Raw genomic sequence first — 7,487 nt, forward strand, 5'->3', positions numbered from 1 at the left:
CCTTTAGGTGGGACCTAAATTTACCCGGAGATCTTGGTCAGAGCTCGAGGGTCAAGGCAGCCAGCCGAACCTTTTCCCAACTTATCCCCTTTAGGTGGCACCTAAATTCCCCCTGCCCTCAGCCCAGCCAGCTGCCAGGCAGAGACATCACAAAGGCATGTGCTGCCAGGTTTATTAAAGTGAAATAACACTTAGGAAGGGCTTTAAGAAGATTTTGTGAGGAAAGGACTCACTTGGGGGTGAAGAATAGCTGGCTGCTCTTGCATGGATGTGGTTTTGCAGGTCTGTACACACATCCCATTGTGCACAAAAGCCACTTATTTGTTTAAGGCCGTTGCTGAGTGTATTATGTGACACGGAGCCATCCAGGGAGGCTGCTCCAGCCAGAACTGCAGGCAGAGCAGAGCCTGGACCTGCACCTTAATCCCCGTTCTGCCCTGATTTCCCAATTGCATCGGGAGGTGAAGTCTCCCTGAGCTCAGAGGGGTTGTGCAGGAAGATAAACCCCCCGTGACTTTTCCAGGAGCCTTTCCTGGCTCCCCGGGAGGAGAAGGAGCCCCCCCTGCTCCTGCAGAGCCGGAGCTGCGATGCTGCTGAAATGTACTTGGGGGATAAAATGCAGTTGAGGGATCTGTAATGGATCCTGCACTCAAAGCCAATAGAGCATGAGCTCAGCAATCAGTTGGCAGCCCATAAAATCTCCGTTACCTTTCTTTTCTTTTCCTTTTCTTTTTTTTCCCCCCCTCTGTTTCTTAAAGTGATGGCGTGAGGGAAGCTGAAAGATTGGGAATTACAGGGGCAGCTCCAGATTTTTGTATCAAGTGGAAATAAAAGTTGCAATTTTCTGTTGGGCTTGGTGACTGCAGTCATGTCCCCACTGCTCCTCTCAGGCTGAGCCCAGCCTAAACTCCTGCTCAGGCTGAGCCCAGCCTAAACTCCCACTCTTAGCTTGCACTCCTGCTTTAACAGCAATAAAACAACATCATTTGCAGCAATCCCTGGAAGTGTGCTGGTCCAAAACCCTCCTGTATTTATATATATTTTAAATGTCTGCTTGCAGATAACATTGCTTTCCTCGTTTTAAAAACCCTGCCTTGAATAAAGAGCTTCTTTGGGAGCTTTTTAAATGGGAGTTAGTGCTTAATGTTGCCTTGGTAGCAGAGACCCTTCATGTTCCAGGGTTCCTACAAATAACACATTGACTGTGGCCCCACTTTATATTCTCACTAAATCAAGGAAAAGTTTTTTAAAGCCCAATTCATATTAGAAAATTTTCCTGCGGGTGTGAAGTGATTTTGACAGAGGCTCAGCTCATGCCGAGAACCCTCCAGACTTGTGGCTTCAGAGCGAAGAAGGGAAAAAATATAGCTTGGGGTGGGGACAGGAGGTAGAAAGAGTTGAGAGGACCCTTTGGTCTTTAATTCATGTCAGAGGAGCCCCAGCTGTCACCCAGCACTTGTCCCAGATTTATGGATCATCTGTTTTGTTAATGCTTGTGGATCTCTTGCTGAACATAACCCTTCTGGAGGGTTTTTTTGCTGATCAAAGGCTGCTGGAGTTATAAATGTCCCTGTGATATCTTGAGGTTTTGCTGAGAAGAAGCTGCATTGATGGAAGGGTTTTGGGGGTTCTGACGAAGCCATATTTCTTCCCTGTATATCTCCACAAGCTGCACTTTCATTTTCTATATATTGAACAATCTGGGCTTTAAAAGAAGCAGCTGAGGGATTTCTGGGCTGGATGTGACCACGTGCAGCAAGGCTGTTTGTTCATTGCCAGTATTACCTGAAATACTGAACAGCCACTTTGAAATATTTGCAACATTTTGTCTTGAATTCGCTCCAAGTAATTTTGTAATTTTCAAAATTGCAAAAATTTTGTTATTTGAGTGAATTGAAATTCAAATTTGAATTAATTCAAAGTAATTTTCACTCAAAGTAAAGTTTTGCAGAGTTTATACCTCTGTGCCTGCAGGTGGAGAAGATTTAAGCTTAAATGCAAATAAAGCACAGCAGGATTTGAAGCTTGTGCAGCTCACGATGTGACAATTTGTTCTTCACCCTTCTGTCCCATTGTTTTCCAGTCTGAGGTTATTATTGATAATATAATATCAATAATGTTGATATTATTGGTATCAGTAATATCAGTATTTTGGCATTTTTATGGAATTAAAGGCTGCCCATGGATCAGCAGCTGCCAGGCACATGTGTGTCCTCTCCCTCCCTGGCTCACCTTGGGGGCTCAGCTGAATTTCTTCCCCTGCACCATTCCAGCAGCAGCTCCTCAGCAGGGTCTGGCTCTGGGGGTTGCAGAAAACAGGGAACTGGTGATTAACTCTCCTCTCTTTTGTAAGCGTGGCTTGTAGGAAGAAGGAGTTTCATTATTCCTGTGAAATCCCATGGACAATGTTGGATTCATGCACTGCTAGGGTGGACAAAGCGTGGAGCTGAACATTTGACAGAATCATCTAAATTACAAATGAAATGTCTCACGTGTGCCCGAGCTGAGAAAGGATCATCCACCATGGAAAGGCAGAATTCTGACTGAATTTTCAAATTATGGAATGGTTTGGGTTGGGAGGGACCTTAAAGATCATTTCATTCCACCCCTGCCATGAGCAGGAGCACCTTCCACCATCCCAGGGTGCTCCAAAGTGTCCGTGGACACTTCCAGGGATGGGACAGCCACAGATTCTCTGTGGAAGCTGGGATTTTAGGACACATCTGAGTTGTTTTAACTTTTAACTCTACCCCTGCCACAGAGAGACCAAAAAGTCTTGAAGTTCCTTCAGCTTTTGGATGGGAGTTTGACAAGATGGAGCAAGGCAGGAAGCTTGTGTCCCTTTGGGGGCGAGTTAGGCACATTCCATAAGGAACACCTGGGGGGATCTGCTCCAACATTTGAGGAGTTTCTGGGTGTGGGAGATAAAAAAATTCTAAGAAACTGGAATTTTGAAGTGGTTTCAGAGGAGTCATCCCATGGTTTGGCTCGACAGCAGCACAGGTGAGTCTGCTGGAATTGTTTCCCAAAACAAGGGAATCCCCAGGGAAAAGGGTGAGGGAAGCAAAAGGCTCCCAAACCACAGAGGGTGCACCTTGATCAAGCTCCAGGCTGCCCTAATTCCAGGCTTATCCTGGTACAGGTTTTAGGTTTGCTCCTGTAAGAACCAAAGCAAGGGCAGCTCCCAGCCCCTGGCTGGAGCAGTGGGAAAAGGCCGCGGCATTCCGGGATCTTGGAGCAAAGGTGTTAATTTTCATCCATTTTTAGCCAAGCATGATTATTGCTGGCCCGACCATTTCATTTGAAATGCTTTAATTGCTTGAGAACAAACTGTTTTACACAATTCCCACAGCAGCTGAGCGATACTTCGGGAGGCAAATATTCTGGCAGGGGCCAGGATTATTTGGTGTGTGAGGGAGCAGGAGAGGGGCACAGAGCACTCCATGAAAAGCCAAAATCATGGCCTGGTGTCCATTCCATCACTTCCTAGGAATTCAAGGAGAATTTCATCGGGGATCTGTGTTTTAGGTACAAATTTGGAGGGTTTATTGCAGCTTTAAAGTGCACTCAGATTATTTTCCTTTAATTCCAAGTCACATTGCACCCAGCCAAGCCTGGTGTCATTTTACAGACATGAAAACAGAGAAATTCTCTTCTCAAATTCCCTGTTGTTTATTGGTGAGGATTCTCCTTTCTTTTACAGCAGCAATGGGGAGGAATTCATTGCCTGAGCTGGTTTTATTTATATTATTTATGTTCCTCCTCAGTGTTTGTCAATCTGAAATCAGATAACAAACTCTGTCCGATCTGATTTACAGCCATGGATAACTGAGAAAAGAGAAAAAAGCTGTAGCATCTGAGCTAATAATTCATAATTAATAAGCTTTGCATATTTCTGAGGTTGGCAACATTCTCAGGGCAGTTCAAAGGTTTTATCCTCTTTTCATTTGTTCCAAATAATGAGATTTTTTTCAACTTTTTATTGAATTGGATTAGATCCTCTGGAAAAAAATTTATGTTAAGATGAGCTCACAGTTTTGCTGTTGTCATGCTGACAAGAGGAATCCATGGGAGTGTGTGTAGGGATGAATAAAACTGGGATTACATTTGATCTTCTGCATTTCTCACAATGTTATCTGGAAAGCCACAAGCAAACATTTTAATCTTTTGTGGTGGATCAAGAAACACTGGGAATGGGGCTTGCTCAGGGCACAGATGGAGCAGCAAGAAAGGTTTGGAGTGTTCAATGATGCTGTGCTGTACACAGAAATCTGTAAAAATGCCCAGTTCCCTTCAGGGTGAAGTAAAAATAAATCCATATATTAATTTCTGATATTAATGCAACATTTCTCCAGGAATCTTGCTAGAATTCTTTTAAAAGAGTATGGAATGGCCCCAAAGTGTGAATTTAAGGTGGGGTTTTGCTCTCCTTTCCAAAACGAAGCACAAAGAAAAGGGAAAATGAGGAAATGTAGGAATTTTGAAATAAAAATCAGAAACACAGATTGCAAACCCCAAAGTTTCTTTCTCCTGCAGCGAAATGCAGTCTCCTTTTCTGGCTGGGTCCAGAGTAGCTCACAATCAAATTTCCAGGATTTTTCATGGAAATTTTCCAGCCTGGAAGCACAGAGGGAGCATGTACAGACAGAAGAGGATGGAAAGGGGGTGGTAAATTCCCTAATAAATCTGTCAGTAGCAAAGACCCTTGGAAAGAGCCGGGTTTGTAGCTGTCTCCAGCTACCACATCCCATCTTTTAACAGCAGAAAGAGCTGGGTTTAAAACTCCATTTCTCCTCTGAAAATGTTAAATTTGCTGGCAGAAGATGGCAGCTTTTGACATTGGAATATGGGGCCATTCCATTAGATTTACAGTCTCCAAGTCCATATTCCCTTGAAGATTAAACCTTCATTAAGTTCCCCCCTTTTTTTTTCCCCTTTATTTCCTGCCTTTTGCTCACATCACACTCTGACTTTCATAAGCACTCCTGGGTTTAGTGCTTTAATAAAAACAGCTTTGGTGGAGGTTTAAAGGCCCTTCAGGTTCCCCCAAAACCTTTTGGAAACCCCCCTTAAATAAGTAACCCAGCCTCCCCTCATCTCCCACCCCACATCCTCATTCAGACGCACCCAGAAGAAGGCAGCCTGGAATCTCAACCTGGATTTTTCTCTTTTTCTCTCCCTTTTTGGGGACTTTTTCTCCCCCCATTGTTATGACTAGACAGAGGATCCTACTGAGCGCATTAGCCAGGCTGTGACTCGGGACACCCACTGCTCGGAATGCCATTGCTCCCCGCGAGGAGAGCTCCTCTCCTGCAGCCCTGAGCCCCTCTCCCTGGCCATATTTCTGCCCCAGGAATACTTTGCTGGCAGCTCCAGCCAGGCAGCGTTGGAGAGCTGCGGTAGTTTGTTGTCAAAATGAAAAATGGTTCAGTGCAAAAGGTCCCGGCGCTGGGATGCGAACAATCAAGGAACACTAAGTCAAGCGTTTGACAAGGAACTTTGGTCTTGCTGTTAAATACCACTTAATATTGTCCTGCCCGATAATCCCTGCTGTTTAACAACCCTGGAATCGCGGCTCGGGGATGGCATCCTGCCTTTCCTGAGGGGAAAATCCCGGCCAGATGTCAGGGCAGAGGGAGAGATGTGTCTGTTAATAGCCCGGGGAAATTGAGATGTTGCGAGGAGGAGACAATTGCAGGCACGTTGTGGTCTCGGTTCTGCTTTGGGGTTTGTGTGCAGAACTTCCAGCTGAGGGTGGTTGGAGGTGAAAGCTGAGGAATTTCCAGCCCTCCTGGAAATTCCTCCATGTGCTGGGAGCATCCTGGCCTTTCTTTGCAGTGGAACTGGAAAATTTTGCTGTTATCACCTCGATCTCCATGGCTTCACCTTAAAAAGTCCTTCCCTGTGGGACAGGTTGTCTTTTCCAGGGAAGATTTGTTGCCTTCAGGCCATGACCTCTCCTGTGTCCCTGCTCTGACTGGTCCTGCTCAGATAAACCTCAGATCTTGGGACATTTTCCTCCTTCCTTTCAATCCCTGATCCCCAGCCACCCCAGCTCCTTTCTCTGTTTTGATTTGTCTTTTTGGTTGGTTGGGTTCTTTCTGTAACTGATATTTATTCTTCATTTTATTTTTAATTTTTTTTTTAATTTCAACTTTGTCAATAAGAACCTTTCCTTGTGTGAGTTTTGTCCCGTTCTGAACCTAAAAGTCTGAACCTAAAATTCTGAACCTAAAATTCTGAACCTAAAATTCTGCATCATGAATTGGGAATGGTGTGAAGAGATTCCTCACAAAGATGTCAGGAGATAAACAGATTATTGACCTGAAAGTCCAGAGGACATTCCTTCATTTTATCTTGGCTACAAATCCAAGCTGGAGCCAGGAACAATCAGAATCACAGCGGGGGTGGGGGGAGAAAAAAGTTAAAAATAGTCAGGCTGTGGGAAAGTTAAATGGGCAAATCCAAGTTACTGATCTTTAATTTCCACCAGGAATTCCAGGGTCACAAACAGTCTAAAGGGGACAATTTTTGGCCAGAAAGGTTGAGAACTCCCCTGGATCCCTGGCAGTGCCCAAGGCCAGGCTGGGCAGGCCTTGGAGCAGCCTGGGACAGTGGAAGGTGTCCCTGCCATGGCAGGGGAGGCACTGGATGGGCTTTAAGGTCCCTACAACCCAAAGCATTCCATGATTCCATGAATTTGGGGATAATTATTTCTGAATTTCTAGAAGTAGAAACTTGAGAAATTCAGGAAGACCTTCAAGGCAGCCTTTGGAGAAAAGAATTGAGACCTGAAACAGCTCCACCTCTCCTTGGTGACCCTTCTGGGACAGGTTCCTGCAGCCCAGGGGAGAGAGGCAGAGGAGTAGCCAGGGCTGCACCAAATATAGATATAGATATAGATATAGATATAGATATAGATATAGATATAAATATAAATATAAATATAAATATAAATATAAATATAAATATAAATATTCTATATGTATAACTAACTACAGCTATAACTATAACTACAACTACAACTACAACTGTAACTATAACTATAACTATAACTATAACTACAACTAACTAGAAATAGAAATAGAAATAGAAATAGAAATAGAAATAGAATTAGAATTATTTTTTTTTTAAGCCTGAAGCTGGACCTAGCACTTTTCCCACTCCTGGCTGCTGCTGCCCCCAGGAGCTGTCAGGGAAGGCCTGGTTGGAGCAGCACCGTGCCTGCAGCCCCAGCTGAACTCACCATCCCCACCAAGGCAGGGGGACCCTGGGAGAGGTGGCTCCTGGCAAATATTTTCCTTCCCTTGATGTGTCAGCAGGGCTCTGGCAGGTGCCCTTAGGAAAACACATCCCACATTTCGGAGCACTCAGCACCCCCAGAGCCCTGCTCCACACCTGAGGGCTTCAAAGCCAACCTCATCCCCTGCCCCCTGGGCTGGGGGGTGCAGAGGGCTGGGGAGAAGGTCTTTGGAGTGGGAAAAGCT

The sequence above is a fragment of the Passer montanus genome, unplaced genomic scaffold, assembly GCF_014805655.1.
Source record: "Passer montanus isolate IOZ18808 unplaced genomic scaffold, ASM1480565v1 scaffold35, whole genome shotgun sequence".
In the NCBI taxonomy this organism is placed as follows: domain Eukaryota; kingdom Metazoa; phylum Chordata; class Aves; order Passeriformes; family Passeridae; genus Passer; species Passer montanus.